Raw genomic sequence first — 12,719 nt, forward strand, 5'->3', positions numbered from 1 at the left:
TGTTACCATCAGTGACTTATTCCACTCTTGGAACAACAGCTTTACAGTTATTTGTTGTTCTAGATCCTGCATAATTTCCACATCCACATTATCACTCACAAAGAACCATATTTACCATTGTAGTTGTAGTGGGCATATCTCATGCCTAACATCCTTCTAAATCTCTGAATATGCCTAAAGTGTTTAAAAGGCTCCATTAAAGCTATAATGGAAAATTTATGATGTCTGTGCAGCATTTGGACTCTATGAAAAGCTTGTTGTGTGTTCATAGACCTGATATTCCAAAAGTGTGTTTTCATCATCATTTAAAAATAGGCTTACAACCTCTCTTTGGTACTACTCTTATGGGAATAGTATCTGTAATTATTTGTTTCTTTCCCTTTTTGGTGCATTTCTGTCTAGATCTTGGAGAGATGCCAGCTTCTTTTACCACATTACTAAGAACCTGCTCCACTGAAGCCTCTTTTTCACTTTCTTTGAATTTGTTTTTTCCCTCATCATGTTCCACCTCAGCTCTCACATTAATATTAGGAGAGATCATATCATGCAGTTCCTTCAAATGAGATTGTTTTCTTTGGTTGACCAGTTGCTGCACATTGTCCTTTTCCACTTGTATAACTGCCAACTCCTTTTTCACCTCCATCTCAGGAGGAAATGAACCAATGCCATTGTCATTAATTGAGATGCTCAAATTTCCTTCATTATTATCAGGAGACAAATCAACTTCCTGGACTTGAGACAAAGGTGGAATACTTAATATCTGATCTTTTTGATTATCTACAACCTCCAACTCCCCCTTGGCATTTGCAAACTTGTCAGCACCCTCAGTCTGCATTTCTTCCTCACATGATTCTAAATCATGCAAATCATCAATGTTCTCTCCTAGCCCCATCTTCTCATGTGTACCATCACCATCTTGAACCTTTTCTTCAGCCTGAATATGCTCCATAATAAATTCTGAGGCATGTCCATACATAGAAAAAATATGGTATGTAGATTTCTCACATGTATTTTATTTTATGAGGTCCTAATACCTTTCAACTCTGTCCTCTAAATCTTTGTCAGCATCATCTATCTTAACAGCAATGACACCCTTATCAACCCTTTCTCCCACACTTTTATGCCTATCTTTTGTTGTCTGAACTGATTGTTCAGCATTTGGATCCATTTTTCTTTCTGTATCTTTGATGTTATCTTCTCTATCATTGACTGCCACACAAGATTCCAAACTCTGATCATGCTCCTCCATTCCATTCTTATCAAATGATTGAGTAGTTTCTTCTTTGCCATTTTCTACCTCCTTGACTAACACATAAGTGTCATCTGTACCCTTATTCTCTACATTGTTATTGACTTCTTCTTCCGTGATTTTCTCTAGCACATCAAAGTTGTTATGTGTTGAAACTCCACTTTCAGGTGCAAGAACACTCATGTTCCCAACATCAGCAGCATCCTTACTTATCTTTTTTCCTTTGTCATTGATTCCTGGATAAGTAACTACTTTCCCATTTGATAGAACCTTAGGCACATATGTCTGTATAAGATATCTCCATCCATGATGTCTCCTCCTTCTTCCTAGTGTAGAGGTTGTAGCCATATTTGACACATCCTCCTTCTCATGCTCCTTCTCCTCTTCCTTTGCATCATCTTTTGTGTCTGCCACCAATTCAGAATGCAACACACGACAATCCTCATTTGCATGGCCTTGCAACATGCATTCTGTGCAATGGTAAATGATCATACTGAATTCTCACTTTTACCACCCTAATCTCCTTAGTCTTCTCATCTTCAATTTCCATCACAACAAACTTAGGAAGATGAAGGAGATGGAATAGATGAAGGAGATGGAAGGAAACCACCCTAATCTCCTTAGTCTTCTTATCTTCATTACACGATGCGGGAATTGATATACAGGACGACGCATCTGCACGTTAGGACTCTCAGTATCAGCTACTTGGTGAGCCCCACCTTCATCGAGGTCTTATCTGTTTTACTTCATGTCATGATATTTTAATAGAGGTATGCTTGGGGCCTTGTCCCGGTAAACTGTTTAGCTTTCAGACTCATGTTCAGAGGATTCATAGACTAGTCAGATATTAAGAATCGTGTAGCCATTTTGGCTCAGTATTTTCATGTTTACTCAGACTATTTTTGCTTCATGTTTTAAACAAGTATTTTCATATTATACGATTTTATTCATACTTTCCATGCTTCCACTTAATTTCCGCAATGATACCTTTCCATGATGATTTAGAAAGCCATGTGGTTCGCTTGGGCACATGCAGTCAGGCACCGAGTGTCGGGTTACGCCCAGGCCATGATTCGGGGCATGACAGTCTTTTAATTAGTTAATGAAAAAATTATTAAAAAGGGACTTGATGGTTACCAATTCATAAGGTGCTTTCGGTGTTGTTCATATCATCGGATGCCTGTTACATCCAGGGTCAAGTTTGGGGCGTGACAAATACAAAGGTGTCACCCACACTATTTTGCTCACATTCCTGATGCAAGCCCAACATGAAGTCAAGTAGTAACACTAGGAAAGATTCACATGAATGGATTGAAGTGCTACTACTATACTCGTTACATAATGATGCTACCTCTATGGCTTTTAAAATCCCAAGAATAAGCATGAGCTATGAATACATACCGTCCTTGTAGGGAGTACAATATGTGACATCATACCAAAGTGTAGTCCAATGAGGCCTCCTCAAAAGGTGTTTATCTTCGAGAATCCTCTTCTGCAAAAACTTCTTTAAAAAGTTAGTCAAATAACCAAGCTTATCAAGAGAGAGAGTTTTACCTTTAGGCTCTTTGAACCTATGCAAGCTTTGAGTAGCATCTTCTCACCCTTAAGGTTAGAAGATCTAGCATAGTCCTTCCAAAAAGTGTACTCTTTTCCTTTCAAATTTCTCCCGTCCTTTAAAGAGCACTCTTCAATTTTGGAAGCCTTTTTCAAACATGACATTGGTCCATCAAGTGGGTCACAAACCCTCAAGAAGGACTTTTCATCCTTCACTTGCCCGATGCTTGTCATCATGACCAAGCTTATCATCATCCCATAGTGGGTTACAAAAAACTTTGTAGCCTCCAAGAGTGGCCAATTTTCAACATTACCATACATCCCACTAGGTACATCATTTCCACAAGTCGTGTCAACATCAAATAAGACGTTATCTTTAAAGGAAAAAGATTCAATGAACAATGAAGAGTCATAGCATGCAATCTCATTCTCAAAAAGATAAATGTCATCTTTCAAAGCATTTTCACTCACATAACTATCCACATGATCAATTACATCAATTTCATAACTAAATTGAGGCTCCTTAAACATATCTCAAGGTTCCTCAATTAGTGGATTATCATAGAAAATAAATTGATCAACACATGTATCCACACTAGTTGGACGCAAATCGATCTTGCTAAAAGAATCAATTCGATCATCGCTAAGATCAGCTAGTGGGTGAGATATCATATCACATGACAATGTACTAGCATGCAAATCACAAGGGCCAACACTAGGTGGACACAAATTGATCTCACAAGAAGAATCAATACGGTCATCAATAGGATCAACTAGTGTTGGATCATCCATATCAATAACATTGTCAACAATCCTTGAAGAATGAAGCTTATCATGGTAAAGACTCATTAAGCTCACACAACACCCAATTCAACAACATGATCATTCATATGATTTTGAGTGTTAATTTTAGCTATTTTACCTTGAGGTTCACACAAAGTATCTTCTTTACCGTGGTTTTCAACTTTGGAGCCCATTTGCTCCTTCTAGAAGCCTTCAACTACCTCACGAACTTTCAATGTTTGAGGTTCATCATTCAACTTTCTCCCAAGAATACTGCACCATTATCAAATCAACTAGAGAAGAAAGAAAAGCTACAAGAGTTAGAATGGGGTTGTGACAACTCCCTCACATTACTCCTCACAACCTCTCCTTTTTCCACTCTAGAGTTGTCACTTTTCACTCCCTTACTCCTCTCAATCTTTTCTCTCTCAATTTCATGGGATTTGGGCAAGTTCCAACTACTTCTTTAGAAGGGTTAGAGAACCCCCCCCCCCCCCCACTTCAATCTTCCCCTTCGCTTCACAAGGATTGGATTTCTTCTCCTTCATTTGTTGTACCATCCGTAAGCATTCCATCATTAGGTGAAGCTCTTCTAAACGTAGGTTGGGTCCACTCAACATAGGAAGGGGTTAACTTGCAATTGCTTCATCTTTAGGAAGTATGGGTGGAAAAAGAGGTCTCCCTTTCTTGTCCACTACATACTTATACCATTCTTACCCATATGAAATCTTATGTTCATGGAGCCAAAGATTTCAAAAACACAAGTGGAAATTGTTTAGGGGAAGTACATCACACCAAATCTCCTGTTGGTAGTTTCCATGGGTAAAGAACACCTTCGCGCTCCTATAAATCAAGTACCCTCTTTAATCATAGTAAGGGTCTTGTTTCATCACACATTCCATACTCAATTCTTTAACTGCTTGAGGGACAATGTAGTTGCCATAGCTACCATCATCAAACATAATGACATACCTCCCACTACCAAGTAGATTTACCTTTGTCTCAAGAATTCACCTCTTCAGGTCATTTATTACGTGAGACCTTGCATTTCTTATACTTCAATCACCTATCAAAACTTCCCTCCTACCTTTCACATCATAACCATAGTGGGAACATGGCACACTCATATTAGGGTAAGAAGCATGATTCATTATATTTCTTGAAGTAGGAAATGTATAATCCTTTTTTCGTCTAGGATGACTTCGAGTTTGCCCAGCCCACACACTTATATTATTTTGCTTGGAATAGGAAGTATCACAAGTCAATGTACGTGAATATCTACTAGATGATTCCTCACAAGGGTCATGTTCAAATCCATTATCTCCATGGCCATATTCACCACAAAACGCATAACCATAAGGTTCATATTCATCACAACTTCCTAATTCATGCAAGTCTTTGCCCATTGATTCATACCGTAAGTGTGAGGAAGGAATATACCTCAAGTCACCTCCATGTACATGGTGTGTAGTATGAGACTCTTCATAGCTCTCATCTTCACCATAGGACTCTTCATTAAGCTCCTCTACTCCTTCATCTTCTTCATAAGACCCATGAGATCCACTTGTCTCATATTCAACTTCGGAGTATTTATGCTCACCATCATATTGGTCATGATCAAACTGACCATCATCCTCAGAAGACCCATGAGCATCATTGCCTTCATAATCATTATAAGAGTAGTGGTGCTCACCGTCATAGTGATAACCTCCATTACTATCATAGTCATACCCTCCATCACTAGAGGCATAACCTTCCATGTCATCACAAGAATCTGAGGCTATGGATTACATGTTCCCTTATCTCTCCTCTCTTTATGTCTTCCCTTCTTGTACCTACAAAACAAGCAAATAAGATTAGTAGCAAAGTTCCTCACGACACTCATATTTGCACTCAAGCTTACCACTCAACCTAAAGCTTCTTCCGAATTTAGCAATGAATTGCTCAAGGTTGCTAATCTTTGTGGAAGAATATATTCTTGTTAATTGAAAGATGGACGACTCAAAAACTAACGGAAAGAGCCAAAGAAGTTTCAACGCTGTTAAAACTAGAAAAGCTTGAAAAGAATCGACATTTAGAAATAAGAACAAGAAGAAATAAGAACAAGAAGAAGAAGAAGAAATGATTATTAGTTAACAACCAAGTAAAATCAATTATTAGTTGTTAATTAGCTAGGAGAATCAAAGAAATAAGAACAACAAGAAGAAGAAGAAGTGAACAAACCTTGGCCAAACATTTAGAAAAATTTGGGAAGTTATTGGGCCAACACTTAGAAAATTCAAAGCTACTTGCAGCGTTTTATTAAACAAAAAGGGGCCAAAATTACCCCTAAACTTTGGAAAATAGTTCACTCATACCCTTCGTTATATTATTAAGCCAATTATACCCTTACCATTATATTATGGTCCGAGACATACCCTTATGTTAAATGGCCTGCCACGTGGCATCATCTTAGACGCCTAGCCCATTCCCCCCCCCCCCCCCCCAAATAATATTTTACCCACCAACTTAACCCAACCCGACCCACAAAATTCTTTGGCAGATATGTGATTCAAATGCATATTTCTTGTGAGCTCTCTTTGCATAAACTATATTTGGGTCGATAGAGCTTGCTGCAGCATCAAGATCCCAACCAACAGCTTTCATCATGTTGATCAAAGGATTAGAAAAGTCGTGAATGACCTTATAAGAAGTTTCCACTGCAGACCTGAAAAGTTCGGGAGTTAGGTCCATGGAGAAATGCCCGTTCTCATCAACTGCATTCGCTGACTCTTTTGCTGACAAGACCCTGAGCTTAAGGTTTTTATCCAATTTGACATACTTCTGATTAGCCTCTTGTATCTACTGCTGCAGCTGATGAATCTGAGAATCTTTATTCTGAATCCCAGATTGAAACTTCTTCACCATAACTTCATATGTTTTCAACAAACTCTACTGCTCTTGGATCTCCGCAGCCAAGCGAGAGTCTTGAGGTGAGACACAAACAGGTTTGGGATTGTGCTCCCTGTAGAAGTGCTTAAGTTCAGAGAGATTTTTTAGCTTCGAAATTACTAGTTTATCAGCAGCTTGGATTTTTTAGGGTCATAAGGAGTATGAGCAGATTGGAGTTGAATGTAGGCAAACTTCAGGGAGGAGATATTTGTAAAAATCCTAGATACCATAGCTTCAACTGATTCAGGATTTTGTGGGTTGGGTTGGGTTAAGTTGGTGGGTAAAAATTTATTTTGGGGTGGGGGGGGGGGGGGGATGGGTTGGGCGTCCTAGATAATGCCACGTGGCAGGCTGTTAACATAAGGGTATATCTGGACCATAATATAACGGCAAGGGTATAATTGGCCCTATAGTATAACGAAGGGTATGGATGAACTACTTCCCAAAGTTCAGGGGTAATTTTGGCCCTTTTTCGTTTATTAAAATGCTTGTAATTTTTTGTACAGAGCTCTAATTAACAAACGGTTTGTCGATTTGAAAAGTAGACCGTTGAACTTAAATTTAAATAGCTTATGGATTTCATAACTCCTTATACACACAAAGATATACCCCCCTAAATTTGGGCCAAAATCTACCAACACTTTAAAAAAAAAAAAATCTAAGTGTTGGAAAAAAAAAACAACTCTATGAATGTGGACCCCGCGCGTTAGGCTGACGTGGCCGCTGGCGTGTATGCTGACATGGAATTTTTTTTTATTATTTTTTTTTTGAAATTTTGGGCTGAATGTTTTTCTGATTTTTTTTTAGACTTGTCTTGGGCGCACACAAACACCTTTTCACCCTTTTGACTTGACAATATTGGATAAAACACTCTTTTTGGTCTTCGTCTTCATTATGAAGATATGAAGATACTTATGAACTTGAAGAACACTCAATTTTCAAATCAACTTGTTTTTGCACCAAAATTTAGATCTAAGCTCCCCTCAACTAGGAGAACAAAGCCCAATACCAATTGAAGCCAATTTCACCTTCAATCACCAAGACTCACTTTGAAATTTCAAACCTTCAAGCTTCAACAAGGGTAGAATCTTCAAAACACCTCCAACTGCCACAAAATTTGAAACCTAGTTTTTTAATATCAAGGAAGTCAAATTTAACGTCAAATCCACCAAAACAACAACTTTGGATTATTGTTTTTTGGGAATTTTCACTTTTTTTTTTCAAATATGAAGAACCTAGGATTGAGGATTGTAGAAATAACACTCTAGCCTAAGCTCTGATACCAAATGATATCATCCGGCTTGTGGAAAACACGGATTCAACAACAAATACATGGAAACTAAAGATAGATTAGAAATCAAAGATGAGGAGTGAAAAAATTGGGATGAGAAATAGAAAGATAGAGTAAGACCCAATTAGTAAAGGAATTATAGGCAAACATAGGTATACGAAACCTAAACCCTCCTAATCGATTCCTACTAATGAACCTATACTATTTGATAATCAACCAAAAATAATTCAAATGAATCCACAAATGAACAAATCAATGGAAAATGGTTTCATAGCCAACAATGGAATCCACCTTGATTAACTATCACTTATCACTAGATTAGCATTGCACTAAATTACCAAACAAACTATCACTCAATTTAGAGTATTCATCTCAATTCAACATAATCTAAGTAAATGAAATGGATAAGTCTAATATTTATGCTACTAGGCTAAAGAACAATAAACTAGCTTATTACAAAATAACCTTAATGAATTAAGAGCCTTGTTTGGTCTTCTTTGATGATGTCTTGTTTTTTAAAATTAGTCCTTTTTCATAAATAGCCACCTTCCGTCCTTTAACCACCCAAGCTTGCAATTGTAGCACTTTATGAGGCAAGCTTTGGGCCTTGGGCTCTTGACTTCTTCCTCCATACTATCTTCCATAACTTAAAGTCCCTCCAATGACTCTTTTTAAGTGCTTTCTTAGCTTCATTCTTCATGAACATGGCTTCTAAAGCTTGAAAGTCCTTGTCCCCGCTTCTAGTACAAGTCCTTGGATAAAATTGAGCACTTGAGCCATTCCAGATCGTATCATGTTAGATTCTTTTTAGATAACATTTCAAGTTTACCTTTTAGGTTTAAAGTGTTTACCTTAGTCTCTTCCTCAATGTCTGAATCTGAGTCTCCGACTACCATGAAAGCAGAGTGATAAGCTTCATCCTCATAGTCATCACTGGAGCCCCAGGTGGATTTCATAGCCTTTGGGATTCATTTTAACTTCCTTTCCACATGTTTTTCCTTTTCAGCTCTTTCCCTTCTCCACTTTATCTCCCGTGAGGGACAGTCTTTGATCAGGTGATCAGTCTTCCCACATTAGAAGCAGCCACCATTTTGAGATTTTTCACTTCTTCCCTTTCCATAGGTATTTCCACCGCCTGTTTGACTTTCGTTTTTGAGAAATTTTTTGAAATTTCTTGAGGTCAATGCCATGTTCTCCTCATCCACTTCAAATTCATCACTTTCAGTAGCTTTGAGAGCCATTGTCCTTTCAGCACTTGTTTCCTCGTTCCTGGAGTTTTCCATATCTATTTCATATGTTTTCAAGTTTCCTACCAGTTCATCTAAGGACATGACCCCTATGTCTTTTTCTTCTCTTATCGCATTAACTTTCATTTTGAATGACTTCAGCATAGTTCTCAAAATTTTATCAACTGAATGAGTGAACATCTTCAGTGGTGATGATCTTACCAAGAGACATTAATTCATTTACCAAGGATGTGTATAGAGTGAACATCTCAGAGATTGTTTCTCCTGGCTTCATCATAAAGTTTTCATAGTTAGTGGAAAGCATATCTTTTCTGTACTTCCTAACTTGACCAGTTCCTTCGTGAGCGTTTACAAGAGCATCCAAAATTTATTTGGCCGTTGTACACCCAGAAATATTGTTATACTCATCCAGTCCAAGTCTATATATTAAGACATTTTTAACCTTAGCATTCCTCTCAAGGATCTTGTAATCACTTTCTTCATATTCATTCTTATCTTTCCTAACTTCTACACCATTAGGGCCCTTCTTGGTGGGATACTTGGGACCATCAATAATCCTATCCCGTAGCTCATAGTCTTCAGCTTGTAAGTGGTCTTCCATCCGAGCCTTTCAACATGCATACTATTTTCCATTGGACATTGGTGGTCTATGAGTTGATTGACCTTGACCGTGTCCGATTGGTGGTGTAGCATTCATCATGATCTTCTCTTAAGGTGTTAGCCTTTTAAGGACAACCTGATTTGATACCACTTGTTGTGTTGCACGACCTACTTTCTATCCTAGTCAATACCAGATTTTTGCCTATAAATAGAACACCTTACCCTACCTGTTCCAAACTAGCATCTGCGGAATAAAAAAGAACGGTATAGTAAAGACACAACATTTTTTACGTGGAAACCACCCAGCTCACAAGGGTGAAAAAAACCATTATCTACACCACTGTAGGATTTTTCCCAAACTTTAGTACAACTATGAGCCTGTGCAAATCCAAGTTACAAAATCTGTAACCTTGGAACTAAACTCTAATTCCTATCTCAACAATCTCCCTAGACAGTCGAGTCCACTCCAAGTTATCCCAACTTGAAGTTAAACATGACTAATGTTTATACCTACAATTATTTTCTTCTATGAAAGCTGATAAAGATACAACTCAATAAACAATTCTAATACACGAATCTAGACTCAAAAATAGTAAAACAAAAACTCTATTAAACAGGTTCTTCAATCTTCTTCATGGTATTAGGGCACACTTCAACACTCAGAATTCTCAATCTCTTTCTTTGACAGTTTTGTTCAAGTTCTGAATTTTTCTCTTTGTGAGTGCGTAAGCTTTCTTCTTGGCTTGACTTGAATATTTATATCTCTAGGTTTTTCAATAGGTCGGTTCAATTCAACAAGGCCCATTATGAGACTTAGGGTTGGAGTTGAGTTGGGATTCTTGCCTTCAACGCACTTCAGTGTCCTTGTAAAAGTCTGAAGTATTTTTGATAAATATGGCAAGAAATCCTGCAAACTTGTCCGCCAAGTCTTTACCATAAAATACAAATCCTACTCCAAGTAGGACTGTGATCTGGAACATATTTTTGAACCTAGTCCAAGCACTTGGTTCTTTCTTCTCTGAATCTTTACTCTGTCTGAGATGAAACATGTCCATACACCTGTTTCATTCCCCATTGTTCAGCATCTATCTTTGGCTTACTCTCTCTTAGCTCGCCTGCCTATACCTGAGATAGACCATGTTTGCATACATAGTTCACTTGCCTCGTTTGCATATTTTGTCAATCATTAAAACTTACATGCTTTATGCCAACATTAGATATGTGTCAATGGGAAGAGTAGCCATTCACCAGATGAGGACTTGGTAAGTTCCTCATCATTACATAAATTGAATCTCTGTTTCAGTTGGCGAGAAATTGTACACTCATCGTAACTAAAGAATGTGAGTAGTACTTCTGATCGTTCAATCTCAGTCATACATATAATCATGCTACATTATACATAATGTTCTTCACGCCTGCCCTCAGCTAGAATTTTTTTGACAAGAAACAGGCATGTCGAAACCAGCCTTATCTAATATAATAGTAATTTGTTTTTGGCTGAAGCAATAGTAGTTTATTCGACTAGAGAAAAACTGTAAGATGCTAAGATATTTGGATTTATTTGAATTCCATGCACTTTTTGCAAAATCTTTTCTGAAGAATATGAATCTGTAGAATATATATAATAAATAACATTTTCGTGGGGGGATTCTTTAGATTGAAGGGGAAAAAAAGTAGAAGAACTTAATCAATCATTTTGATTGGGCCTCATGGAATTTCACAAGTTTAGACACGGTTCTCTCACGAGAGAAATTATAATTTGAAATTTATGGGTTTGGGTTCTAGTTCTTAAAAGTTATTGGATTCTAAATTAATAATGAGTCCATATTTATTTGTCAAAATTTGACTTGGCATGCCCGTACGTTGAGAAGCAATAAATAACATGGTGATCTCACTATATCACCCCGAATTATTATATGTTGGGAAATGAATTTATAGCACTTAATAATAAAGGTTAATAGATATAAAATTGTAAAATATCCCTTAGTTTTTTAAGTTAGACAAGTAAAAATGAATATCTATTTTTGATATAATGGATAAGTAAAAATGGACGGGAAGAGTATCATAATACAGTTTTTAGACTAAAGCTACTGAAATCGATCGAATCCGTAACCGAGTAACTTTGGCCCCTACTCAGGGGCGGATGTACATGGTGATGAAGGTGTTCACCCCAACACCCTCGGCAAAAAATTACAGTGTATGTATAGGGTAAATTTTTCGTATTTATGTACATATATTAACTTTTGAACACCCTGAACAAATGCAAAAGGTTAGTTTAAGCAGTTCACGGTGTTCAAAATTGTCTCTAGCATCCTAGATTCGATCCCCAAGGACAACATAGTTTTTATATTTAGCTTTTGTTATTTTTTTCAAACCCCCTGAGTGAAAATCCTGAAATTGCCCCTACTCATTAGTCACTAGGATCCATACTAATTAAATGGCCTCTCAAGACCCACTTAGGGAGATTCACTTCTGGATTAAATTTACGAAGGTAAAATACCCTCCCTCCAGCTGGTAAGGATGTGAGTGCTCCAAACTGCTTTTGGTCAATTTCGTTGAACTGGTTTGGCGGCGCTTATACTTGTCAATCAATTGAAAATTGTCACCAATGCTTATACTTCACACATTTCACATTAGTATTAGTATTCACAAACTATATACTAAAAAATACTATAAGTTCTTACTTGCTTTGATTTGCTGCACTTGAGCCGAGAGTTTTCGGAAACAACTTTTCTACCTCCACGAGGTAGGGGTAACGTTTGCATACACTCTATCCTCCCAGACCCTTGTTGTTATTATATAAAAGATACTATAAGTTGCAAGTCTTTCATGTTAATATGATTAATAAAATTTAAAATATTTATGAAAGTTTACATAATTTGAATCTCAATAAAAAGAAAAGTGTTACACAAATTGAAACTGATGGATGGAGTACTACATTACTAGTCAATATTTACACATGAGCATATGCTTGCTCTAGAAATTAGAAGACAAAGGAATCAAGGTTCAAGCCCGAAAAGCGCTTTACACCGAGCATTTGGCAGATCATTGGACTTTTCTCCCG

General features: G+C 37.3%; 1 pseudogene; it reads right to left on the reverse strand.

Moving 5' to 3' along the window:
- Positions 1-5,366: 5,366 nt before the first annotated feature.
- LOC132613092 (protein GRAVITROPIC IN THE LIGHT 1-like) lies at positions 5,367-8,764 on the reverse strand (annotated as a pseudogene).
- Positions 8,765-12,719: the final 3,955 nt, after the last annotated feature.

This window comes from Lycium barbarum, chromosome 10, assembly GCF_019175385.1.
Source record: "Lycium barbarum isolate Lr01 chromosome 10, ASM1917538v2, whole genome shotgun sequence".
Taxonomy (NCBI): Eukaryota; Viridiplantae; Streptophyta; class Magnoliopsida; order Solanales; family Solanaceae; genus Lycium; species Lycium barbarum.